This window comes from Vanessa cardui, chromosome 12 (genome assembly GCF_905220365.1).
Source record: "Vanessa cardui chromosome 12, ilVanCard2.1, whole genome shotgun sequence".
NCBI classification, from domain to species: domain Eukaryota; kingdom Metazoa; phylum Arthropoda; class Insecta; order Lepidoptera; family Nymphalidae; genus Vanessa; species Vanessa cardui.
The window spans coordinates 5,396,702-5,410,159 of NC_061134.1; the positions used below are offsets into that span (position 1 = coordinate 5,396,702).

The window sequence follows — 13,458 nt, forward strand, 5'->3', positions numbered from 1 at the left end:
GATAAAAAATAACTAAAGTGGAGTATTTGTTGTTGTTATATTATTATAACGAATTATCTGTGTACCAAACAGAAGTGGTGAAAAATCCTAAGATTTTAGGGTATATTGAGTATCATAGTATTGTTTTTTCTTAAAATATAAACTTTTAAATCCTTATTTGCAAAATTATCAAAATTTTAATGGATACCATTACTTACGGTACCTTAACACACATTATTCTTAATAGACGACTCTAATAGAGGCCTTTAAGTTCTTCCTGCAGATGCATCTATAGAGGTCAATCTGAAACAAACATAACTATCGAACCGCAAATATTACGGTAAAACTGGTTGACATTACTTTATTAAATCCGTAACATGCGGTCAATTATAGATGTGCGCTCTCGATACAAGCGAAGAAAAACTGAGAGCCATTAGAAGAACAGTTACGTAAAACGCATAACATTTTACAAATGCAGTCAAGTTAGAAACTAGTAACCACAACCTAAATGAAACGAACAGCAATGTTATAGAACCTAAATTAATGATAAATAAATAGTATAATACTTTCGGTGCTCTGAGATATAATATTTATATAATTTGAAATCAGATTTTATTGTACTTTTTATAGTATACATATATTCTTTTTTTTTTAATTGTTTTATATGAACTGTCTTGTTATAAGGCTGGATATTCTGAGATTCTGGGGCCATATTTTGGACCGGATCAATAAAAAGTTATTGGGATTTTCCGTCAATAAATTCACGGTAACAGCGCCGATGTTATCCGTCTGAAACGTTTCTTGTCATGTCGAGTTTACTACTCCATCAGGTTATCATAGTAAGGAAATATTATGTGCACATGTGTTTTGTACACTTTTGTTTACTCTATATATTATATCGCCTGACTTGTGAGGGCTAGTATCTCTCACTGTATTTGAAATAATTTTGAAATACTTTAATCATCAATAGCTATCGTTGAAAAATGTTATATTCCTATCCATTAGCATTTTTATTATAAGTTGCAAAGTTATTGAAAATGCTGCAAAGAGGCTACGTCCAACTTATGGTCAGAATAACGGAGATAGGCACAGTCAATGGATCGGAAAAACTAGTCGATACTCAGTCTGCGATCTCTTCGTGTGACGGTATGTCTACTTTATTTGATGTGTACTAAATGATTCGGGAACATCGATATACTAATTTACTTAAACTTTATTACAACCAATAACTTCTGGTATGTATTATTATTATTATAAAAAACATTTTGTGTAAATTAACTCATGTTTATTATGCAAATATCAAACCAACAATATCCTATCTATAATTTAAGTTTAATAAATTATATATTTAAATGTATATCCTTCATACTACTACATCATTAATTTTGTTTATTGAATGGGATTTCATACTTAATAAATGCTGGATAAATGTTATGTTACTTATAAAAATATTTACAACAATAATAAATAATAATGTGAGTTTCGATCTTACGCAGACATTTTTCATTTATAACAGGCAATTAAGGGTTTTTTCTTCGTTCCAGGTTCTAGTTTATCTTGCTCGCTGATGGAGTTGATCCTGACCGTTAGCGCCACCTAACTGTATATGTAATGTGGAGTCACAATGCCACCGGGTGACCGCTCCTTGCCATTACGAGTTGCCATATACAGAACATGCCCTAGACACGTAATTATGTCTAATGATAGAACCAATAAATATACTACCCACATAATTTATTGGTCTCGTTACCGCTAAACACGTAAACAAACCTCTTTGAATTCATAAAAGAACTATATATTACAAGTATGCCGCGGGTTCGCTCGCATTTTAGGTTGTCATGTATTAGGCAAAAAAGTAGCCTATATTCTTTCTTGTGCTTTAAGTTTGCTTCATACCAAATTCCATCAAATTCGGTTCAGCGGTTTAGTCATGAAAGAGCAAGAAACAGACAGACAGAGTTACTTTCACACTTAAAGTAAAGTACAGTAACTGCCTGTAAATTTCCCACTGCAAGGATAAAGGCCTCCTCTTCCATTAAGGAGAGGGTTTGGAACATATTCCACCACGCTGTTCTAATGCGAGTTGGTGGAATGCACATGTGGCAAAATTTCGATGAAATTAGACACATGCAGGTTTCCTCACGATGTTTTCCTTCAGCGCCGAGCTCGAGATGAATTATAACATAAATTAAGCACATATATACTGGTGGTACTTGCCTGGGTCTTAACCCGCAATCATCGGTTAAGATGCACGCATTCTAACCACCGGGCCATCTCTTTTACATTTATAATATTAATATACATAAATAAGCTTTTACTATTGCATAAATTACAAATCACTTTTACAGAAAATAAGTTTTTTATAATATAAATATTAAATGCTTTATAATTAAGTGTTAAAGACAAAAGATCCTTAATTAAAGATTACGGGTTCAAATTCGTGCAAGCGCTACTGATTCATGTGCTAATTTGTGGTTATTTATTCATCTCGTGCTTAGCGGTGCTCACGTGTTTCGGTACAAAATCTATCTACAGTGATCAGTGATTATATCAGATTAATATCCAGTATTATATAGTAATAGCAACAACAACAACAAAACAACAACAACAGCCTGTAAATTCCCACAACTGAGCTAAAGGCCTCATCTCCCTTTGAGGAGAAGGTTTGGAACATATTCCACCACGCTGTTCCAATGCGGGTTGGTGGAATACACATGTGGCAGAATTTCTATGAAATTTGTCACATGCAGGTTTCCTCACGATGTTTTCCTTCACCGCTGAGCACGAGATGAATTATAAAGACAAATTTGCACATGAAACAGCGGTGCTTGCCTGGGTTTGAACCCGCAATCATCGGTTAAGATGCACGCGTTCTAACCACTGGGCCATCTCGACTCGTGATATATATATATATATATGTGATAGTAATAGCATTGGAACAGATTTAAAGGACCTTTTTAATTTTTTCGATGATTTCGAAGATATACTCATAAATTGATAGCATCGTTTTCGTCATAAATGCATATATAGTAATGTCGTTCGTTGGAACAAATAATTACGATTCCACTTCAAAACGATGTCGTTATGTCTCTAGCATCAACTAATCGTACAATAAGTCACACTAATAACTGTAAAACTTAAATTAAAAAGTAACATTGTTTAACTTACGTTTCAAATTAAAACATTTTCGTATTATTCATGCCTTTCATTTTATTAATGACTTTCGGACTATTGAATAAAGAAAACAAACGCAAATACACATTCATTAATTATTTTTTAATTGATAGCAATTGTTTTGTGTATTTTCATAGCAAACCATAAATAAATAACAGTACAACAGAGTATAAAGATTAATGACACCAATCGCAAGAAGTAAAGGTAGTGTTTCATAACGGTCTTCTCCGTAAACTGTAAATGAAATGCGATCTCAATCCAGTTATCAACATCAAGATGGTTTAAAAACTACATAAAAGTTAACGTTTAAAAAACCACTTTTAGACAACTTTTGCTATGTTTTTAGGATAACAATGCACTGTAGGAACTATGAAAGGTTCTATATATATGTAATATAAGGATCACTCAATGCTTTATTATACTATACTATGCTTTAATTTGTCCTATTAATAATATATGATCTCAAAAAAGCATTGGTAAATAAGGTGTTTAAGTAAATGGAGGTATTTATTTGCAGGTCTGCCTATCGATATCATAAAGATTTAGTAGTGATAAATTTGAAATGAAATAACGACCTCCGTGGTCGAGTGCTGCTTACACCGGTTTTCATGGGTCTGGGTGTTTATGGTACCGTCGTTACATCTGATTTTCCATAACACAAGTGGTTTAGCTACTTACAATTGGATCAGAGTAATGTATGTAATGTTGTCTCATACAATTACATTAAACTTAAACTTTTATTTTAAATTCTTATAAACACAACGGTCATTACAGGAACCAGTTTAACACATGCTGTTTATTTCGTATCAAGTATTTCAACGGATAGAACAGGGCTGGAAGCTGACACGCCGGTCGCTATTTTATATGCCTATAATATTTGCTCTTGGAAATAAAATCTTATCTATAGTTAGAAGTACGAATGGCTAAGCAAACACATGTGAGTCATTTTAATATTTCCTTGGATTGATATTCTGACTAATGCTTTAAGATGAGATTTCCTCAAAAACATTTGCGGTTTATTCACCGCACGTTTTCATCATATTAATCATTTAATTAGTAACATATATAACAATAATGTATAAATAATAACAAAATAGTTAGAATCTATGTGGGTATTTAATATGAATTTTAATGTTATCAGTTTATTTAATCGCACAAGAGAAGAAAGTCTTAAGTACAACACGGATTACTTAGGCGTACTTAGTAATAAATATTTACGAAAAATTATATGATTTATAAAAAAATAGACTCATGCAAAACTAACATTATTCTCAGTATACATAAAATCATTACATGTATCAATAGTACAATATTCACAATATTATTATTGCATAGACATATTTACTGTATTCCTACCACAAGAATGCAATTTAATCGGCGTGTTATCTGATAAGCTATAGTTTGATACCGCTGCATTTTGATACCGTTGTTGATTTAAGCGCATATTACGAATTTAGTCTGTGTCATCTACTACATTTGCTGGAATTTTATCAAAATAAAATAATAAGTATCTTTTTTTAGTTATAATAGTTGACATAAGAAAACAATATGGTAGTTCGATCATGCAACTATCTCTAAAGTATATTATCGAAGTTCGAAAGAAAAAGGAAAATTAGATTTTTTTTTATTTTATTTATATTTTTATGGGATGGGAAAAAAGGTCATCTAATGGTAGCTTCGGTAAGGTCAACAGTACCTATAGACATTGGAAAATAAATTTTAAACATTTATTTTTATCCAATACCCCAACTACCTTAAGAACTCAGATGTTATATCCCTTACGCTTGTCGTTACACTCGCTCACCGACCCTTCAAATTGAAACACGAAAGTACCAAAGCGTTAGTGCTTGGCAGTACAACAAATGATTGAACCATTTAATACTTGTGCCAGTGACATTTTTATCTTTTTAAAACGGGCAATAAATTCACTAAGATTCAGATGCATCCCTCATTCCTTTATCATTAATTTATTTTATGTTAAGTTATAAAAATAAATACATAAAATTAATGAGCATGTATTAATTTAATTTGAATTTCCATTACCATCACTTTTAATATTCATTATCTTACTAAAGGCTCCTCCGAAAGTATGTCAGATGGACCGAATTACATTCAACTACAGATCGTTATGGATAATTGGATGCCTGTAGCCGAGCCTGTGAATGACTTTCAAATTTTGAATGATTTCGTTAAGATTCCAACAAGTCAACACAACTTTTGTGTACTTTACTCATCTTGTCCCACATAAATCAATTGATTTTTTATGAGATCTTCCATAATAGAAAAAATTTAAAGGACTTGAAGAAAAAAATTATTACCCAGGTAACAAAAAAGTGTAGAGACTTATAAGGAACTTTGAGTTTTCTGTAATATTTTATATGAATCATTTGCATTGACTTTCGCTATCTTTTAAGAACACTTTTTTTTAAACTGTCTCTTTCAGTTAGTCGTATAACGTCGATTTAATTTTAATAAAAAAAAAATCAAAACAATACATTTTTGATTTATAGTACTCGTACTTTTAAGTCATTTTATAATAGAATAAAATTTTACAACTGCGTTTATAATAGACTACCTACACTAAAATAATACATATTGACAATTTCTTACAACACTAATACACCCTCAACATTGGAAGCAAAACTATTATGTCCCTTGTGCCTATAGTTACACTGGATCACTCATCCTTTCAATTGGAATACAACAATGCCAATTGCGGTTTGGCGGTAGAAAATGTTATAATTGCGGTCGGGTAGTACCTAACTTGTTCAAAGTTCTCTCACCAAGTTTCAAAGCTATTGAGAATTAATGAGAGCGTAAAATAGAACTTTTTAGGTCGTTTCGTTAGTAATATAGAAAATTCATATTTTCTCTTCCGAATGGTATTATAATTCTAATAGCAAAGCATAACTCAGTCGCTAAGAATAATACTTGCTATGAACAAATACCCTCAGACCGGCACAGAGATTATACCTGCGGTCCATTGTATCGGGGAACTTGTTAACTTTGGACACGGTTCTGAGAACGCAACACCTTTACATTAAAAGCTTTGAATATCAACTGTACTTAGCACGGAATTATCCTCTTTGAGAGACTGCGGTCTTAAGATACTTTTAAATACATTGCTCCGTATATCATGTACGAATATAATTTTTTGTGATTTTATTCTTGAAGACGAAGTATGAAATAAGTTACAATACTTGTATTATCATTATATGAAATTAAGTACTATTAATTTATATTGATTGCTTGTGAAATATACGTTTAGAGTAATGCAGACTATGTTCGGTCATAATTTTAACAGAATAGGCACTTAAATACAATGCGCAGTGCAGTAAATGTAAAACGTCACTACAAATGTAACGAAATATTTAGATCGTTGTTCAGTGAATGTCAGAAGTTCTAAGTGTTCTAACGAAGGTATGTGTTTAACATAACAAGGGGGTATGTACAAAAGGCGCGGTAATATATGCCTGACTAGTCGCCCGCGGTTGCGCTCACGTTAAGGGAGTTGGTTGTCATGTGTTAGGTAAAAAGAGGTAGCCAGCCAAACTTGAACTCCAAGGAAGGACTTTCTTTCATCAAATTCGGTTCATTGGTTTGGTCTTGAAAGATTGACAAACAGACAGACAAAGTTACATTTACAATATTAGTATAGAAATATAGATAAGATGTCAAACGAAGTTCCTCGAGTTATAACAAACATAAAAATAATAATTGAATACCTGCTCTGCTAAGTTGTAAAGTTAAATTGTTAAACAAAACAGTGTATTATTTGTCTGTATTGTATCTATTACGGCTCTGGTTGTTAAACTTTTAAGTACAGGTAGCAATTGAAATTCTAAACGAGAGCACGTGACTAACCGCTTCTAAACTGTTACACGGAAACTAATGTATTGTTAGATTGACTGTTTCGTCTCAAATAGTCTATCCAGGAATAGCAACTGTACGTACAATTTACAAATGTATTTTATATTTATATCAATTCGTCGCCAGTGACTGGATACATCGTGAAAATATAACATCAGTACAATACCAAAATAACTTATTCTAACAGGTATTATGTATATAATACCTGTTAGAATAAGTTACGTTAGAATAAGTACCTGTATAGGTAGTATATAAAATCTAAAAAGTTTTGTCGTTTGTATATTTTTTAAAAATCATTTAAGAGGTACGTTATTATGTACGCAGATACGAACAAGTAAAGCAAAAGCAGTTCTTAAAAACAACTCAGTCAAAAAAACATCCGGCGGAACCCACCACCACTTTTAGCGAAAGTGATCAGCGTTAGACAGTGGTGCAGTCCATAGAGGGCTAAGTTGCGCAGACATCCAATTAGAGGGAATGTGCCTCTGCGACTTCAATGTTATACATGGTGTTTGTTTAGAAATAAAATAAAGATCAAAGAAAATTTTACGTTATTTTAATATCTTTTTTTTGCGGGTAGAAAATAAAATACTTTGAATATTACAATAAAAAATTACTGCTTAATAATAATGCAAACCTATATTATCAAATGCATTAAATATATTAAAGTATAAGTATGAATAGCACTGGAAAGACATTTACTTATTAATAAGCCACGACATTATGGCAACTATTTATTAAGTATGAAAGCTCCTGATGCGACCGCCTGTGAACGAGTGTCCATAAAAGGCATCCCGACAATGGCCTGGGAACTCAGCTCATTTGAGGTGAAACATCATATCAGCCGCTAAATTACTTTATATAGACGCTTTGCAATGTGATAAGTGACAAGTAAAAAAGTTGGCTTTCATTATTAAATGTCACACATCATGCCTTAAAAGCTTGTTATCTGCAAGGCATCACTACTCGAAACAAATTAATCAGTATTAAAAAATACATAGAGTACGTAATTTTTCCATATTTTGCATTGTAAACATAATAATGGCTTACATTTAGGTATATATCTAAGTCTAACAGATTTATAATATCTTAGAAACCATAGTTGACGATGCAATATGCTTAGAACCGACCATCCCGTGGATATATTACTCAAGTATTACACTAAAATAAAAAAACAACTTCATAATATATTATGTTTAAAGGAAAATAATTCTAAAAGCAATAAATCAACAGGACTCATAAACCTGCGCGCTGCAGGAGAACTTTTAGTTAAAAAATATCAAGGCAATAAATTTATCAAAATTTATATATTATATAGTTTCATAATATATATTTCGTTTGCGATTCGACTACTACTCTCTTCTTCTGTACCACTTTCAAACATACTATTATGATAGTATGGTTACTGTACCATGGTACAACAGGATGGTACAACAGTACTGTACACTGGTACAGCCTTGTTTAAAAGGTTCTGTCTGAGACTTGCCAACCGACCTTGGACCAATGATTAAACACATTTAAGTAAAAATGTCATGACCACGATCAGTTTATAGGAAACTTTCCAAATTAATGTTAAAGAAGATAAACATTTTAAGTTGATTTAATTTCAGAATCACTATTTCATATTTATTGTTATTCATTACAATTTGATGAATCATATTTTTTCCTTTGATTATATAGCAAAACCAAAGTTTGTACGGAACCAATAGCAGATATAGGATTTTCTGGTCTCAACAAGAATAGCATATCTGTAGTGCAATAAAAGTTTTTTTTTTCATAATCTATAAAGAACACTTATATCGTTTTAATTTATACCTACACTTATTTTATTTTCCTTTGGGATACGTGACACAAATTTATTATAAAAAGCTTCACTGATTACACTTAATTTAGTTGAGGAAATTATAATCTCATCAAAATGGACATTATTGTGTGTAACCTTGAACTAAATAAGCAGAGGGCAGCACCGTCGCCAAATATGATATCATAGGGATTATCACTATTTATCTGTCGAGATAACCGGGTAAATTAACACGGGCGCCATGTCTCATTGCTTTATCGCACTTTACGTGTAGGTCTTTGCGTGCTTGTAGCGATTAAAAACAACGTCCCTATAATTTATAGCTACATAGAAATCGCATAACAATTTATTAAAGTATATAATTACCAACGAGTATATGTCAGAGCTGTTTTGCAACGACCGGGCAATAAGAGTCAATAAAATTATATATTTTTATTAAGAACATTCGACGCGGCTTCTAGTCCATATTATTTGCTACAAAAAATCTTAACAGGTCCGTCAGTATGAGCAAACCACTGTGACCTTGTCGCTAACGAAGGCTACACACCGTACAAGGCTGGCACACAAAACAAAATAAAACGACAACGCGAAGACCTGCTACAAAAAATAAACTAATAAAACCAGCGATGTTCGAAGCGAGTGCGACGGACCGAAAATTTTACTCTTTTATCTTTTGGCCGTGATTTTTTAACGAGTTACTCGAATTATTAAAAAACATGACGATGAATACCTGCAGTAGTGCAATATTGACTAACGGAAAATTTATTTAAATATCGCACTTATTGTAAACATGCTAATACCCATTAGATATACGCATGAAATTTCGTTTTAAAATTATTCTCATACCTCTTTCTATACTCGTATTTTTAAGTTTTTCATTAATAATTTATATAATAATTACTTCCCTATTTCGTAATAATAATTTACAATATGAAAATAAATATTATATCTCTTTATCAATGTATGTATCTGTGATTTGTCAAAAACAAAATGGCGATTGGCGGAAGATTATTGACAGCTATGTAGAGCATGAGCAGATGTGGTGCGAATTGGGTTACACTGATATGATATCGTTATTTACCAGCGATATTTCTATCCCATGGATAACGAGCTATTTGCAATACGATCACATACTCGTATTTAGTTCGACGGATATTTATGGGTTTCGTATTATGTTTTAACGTGATCTATAACAAAACTATATTTCATACCTCAGCATCCAGTTTTTACAAAAATCTTATTACTATATGGATACCTATAAAATTTATCAATCTTTTATTTTTCTTTAAATAAATCCAACGATGACGAATAATGATAGAAAACAATTTTTATCAAGTTCTCTTATACTTTTTTCAGATGCATCAGCGAACTTAAAAGGCGCGCCTGACGTGTATTACTTCTCGGTGTAGATAATATTAAAAAGGAATCAGTATGTGTCGCGCGAGACGACAACATTGATACAAACTATGTAATAATCATTTCACGATTGATTTATTAAACAGGCATCGGTCTGTAGATTGAGCGCATTCTGCATACTAACGCTCTGAGTCAATAGGTCGATTTAAATGGAAATAAAATACCGCTGCGTGTTAAATTATATGAAATAAAAACTAATATACGGAAAGTTCCATCATACATTGTATTTTGTTTATTTATTATATTCTTACCTCTCCAAAATTATTAAATTATCTGTGGTGTTATTAATTGTTAAAAAAAATAAACTGCTATATATTATATTCCGGTTCATAGTGCTAACAAGTTTCATTACAGTCAGAGGAACCTAAAACAAGTTAAGCCGAGCGCCTAGAAGCCGTAGGCGGATCCAGTTATCCCTAATTTAAACATCGCTCTTGAACTAATACTTTCAATTTATATTACTGTTAAATATCCGTTATCTAGTCAGTGGTATGTTCTAAAACACATAATATTAGTACCTTTTTACCGAATTATTTTAGTAAAAAATTTGTACATACATTAAAGTTTATCGAAAATTAACTGAAACATTTTCAAAAACATGACTTATAAAGCACTTTTCTTTAATTTAAAAGAAATACATCAACGTCGTTCTCTTGAGTTATTTTAGCTCTAAAGGCTATGGTGGGTTTATTTAACTATGCATTCAGTGAATCGTGTCGACTCGTTCATTGAATTCGTCGCGTAAATTATAGGGTCCTAAGAACATTCGTTCACGACAGAGTACGTCCCGCTGGGCATGACGTGTGAACATTTTAATTGGAAAGAATCACTCATTGGGGGACAACCCTACAACCAGAAATAAACTTATTGAAAACTACAAAAAGTTTGCTGTATTTACGTAAACCGAATCATTATTTCTGATATATATTTTTTTCTTGTGGTTGATATGATTAATATTTGTGTTAATGAATATATCTGTTTAATGTGCTCAAGGGTGAAAGATAATACCTAAACACAGCGATTATATTAACATTATAAAAACATATCGCTTTTAACAAATGAAGCTCGACTTGTTCTTTGTAAAAATGCATGTAACGGAACATTCGAATATAGGCATATACGCTCTATAAACAATTTTTACGAGCCTGTGGCAATTTTTCAAAAATAGCTTTATTTGTGAACACACTCATAGTAGGCAGCACTCCCACATGCGCTTTTGGAGTTTTTTAACATGTGTAAAATATAACACTATCCAGATACCAGTTGTATTTATGAATAAACAATTTCTAGGTGACCTTTTTTAGCGCTTAATTTATATTTTGCTTAAATACTTTAAAATAATAATTACAGTGACATAGAAAAAATAAGGCACAGATAAACAAAAATTTGTTATTGATTCGTTGTAACATTATAATGACCAATCAAAACCTTATCGAAACTCTTTACAGACGTTTAAATAGTGTCACCGTATCATTCGTTTATTTACTGAAAGATTGTGACTGACATATTGACAGCTACGTCCTATGAGACCTTATACATTGACGCCATCGTTACACATTGTATAATTGTATAAAAAAGATGTAACTTTTTTCTAAAATAGTAATTTATTGACCAGACAGCCCTTAAACATTATTAGTGGTGTTTGCAAATAAAAAATTGATGGTTTTTTATGGCGCATTCTCCATAACGTAACGTACGGTTATGGCCGAGATGGTCCAGATGTTAGAACACATACATCGTAACCAATGATTGCGAGTTGAAACCCGGGCTAGCACCACTGAATTTTCTTGTACTTAATTTGGGTTTAAAATGTATCTCGAATTCGTCGGTGAAGGAAAACATAGTGAATAAATCTGCATGTGTCTTATTTCAACGAAATTCTAGCACATGTGAATCCAAATTGGAATAGCGTGGTAGAATATGCTCCTCAAGGAGAGAGGGTCTTAACCCAGCAGTGGGAAATTTACAGGTTGTTACTAACGTCCGGTCGACACTTTGCTTACGTTAATTATTTATTGTTATCAATTTCAGGACAGTAAAAATGAATTAAATTTACTACATTTGCTATATAGTAAATTTAATTCATGAATACAATTACTTACGGTCGTTTTACATAATATTAACAAACATAGAATAGTTCGTACCACCCAGACGGTGAAAACCATTGGATGCTTTCCAACACACTAGTCGTCTATTTATCTTAAGAAACGGTAAGTTGTCTAGCACTAAGCGTGATTCACCTCACAAACAAGACTATAAAATAATATTTACATTAGTTCTATAATTTAATGTATAATGTGAAATTAACATTATGAAAATTACATTCTATCTGATCTTGAAAATTAATATTTAAGTTACATACCATATACACTTTCAAATATTGTTATTTAAATCAGACTAGCTGTTACTTGCGGCCATGCTCGCGTAGAAAATATGACAAGTTATACAAATTTGTCATATTTTCATACAAATTAACATAATACTTATTAACTTCAAATATTATATTGATGTAAGACCTCTCTATTTATAATTTTTTTTTTCCAATTTAAAAGTAGTCTATGTCCTTTCTCAGGCTATTTGTGTACCAAATTTCATTTAAATCGGTCTAGTAGTTTTGGCGCAAAAGCGAGACAGACATACATACAGCAGAGTTACTTTCGCATTTATAATATTAGTATTGATAAAAGATTATAAATATAATATTGTCACAGCGTGATTTCCCAAGTTTCCTTAAACAAGTATGTTACGTGTGAAAAATTATAAACATAAACGTATTGTAAAAGTTATTTAAATACAATGAAACTCATTCATTATTTAATTGTTTTTTTTTTGTAAAAAAATGTGGCTCATGAACCCTTGATATGAAGTTTTTACAATCGTATATCGTATCGTAATCGTAAGACTAGATTAGTTTTCGATTAAAATAAATATTTAAATATACTTGGAGTCCTAGTAATATATGACAAAAATATTCTAAAACATTTTCGCCTCGCTCATCATTGCCTCGCTTAAGATATCTTGCTTATTGCAAATTCCAATGAAAATTAAAACGAATGGTTTGCTCTACATTTCTTCTGCAATACTTGTGTCACAAAACTGTCGAGTACGACATTAAAATAATTTATTTAGAGGCATAAAGACCTATTTTCTAGTTCAATTTGATGCCAAGTGCACCAAGCCAACTCCAACTGAAAAGATTACAGCATTCCGTTGCCAAT

General features: G+C 31.7%; 1 protein-coding gene across 1 annotated transcript in view; it reads right to left on the bottom strand.

Annotated features, from left to right (window-relative positions):
• LOC124534039 (integrin alpha-PS1) overlaps positions 1 to 13,458 on the bottom strand; it is a 62,730-nt gene that overhangs the window by 47,895 nt on the left and 1,377 nt on the right. The gene's annotated exons all lie outside the window — the stretch shown is intronic.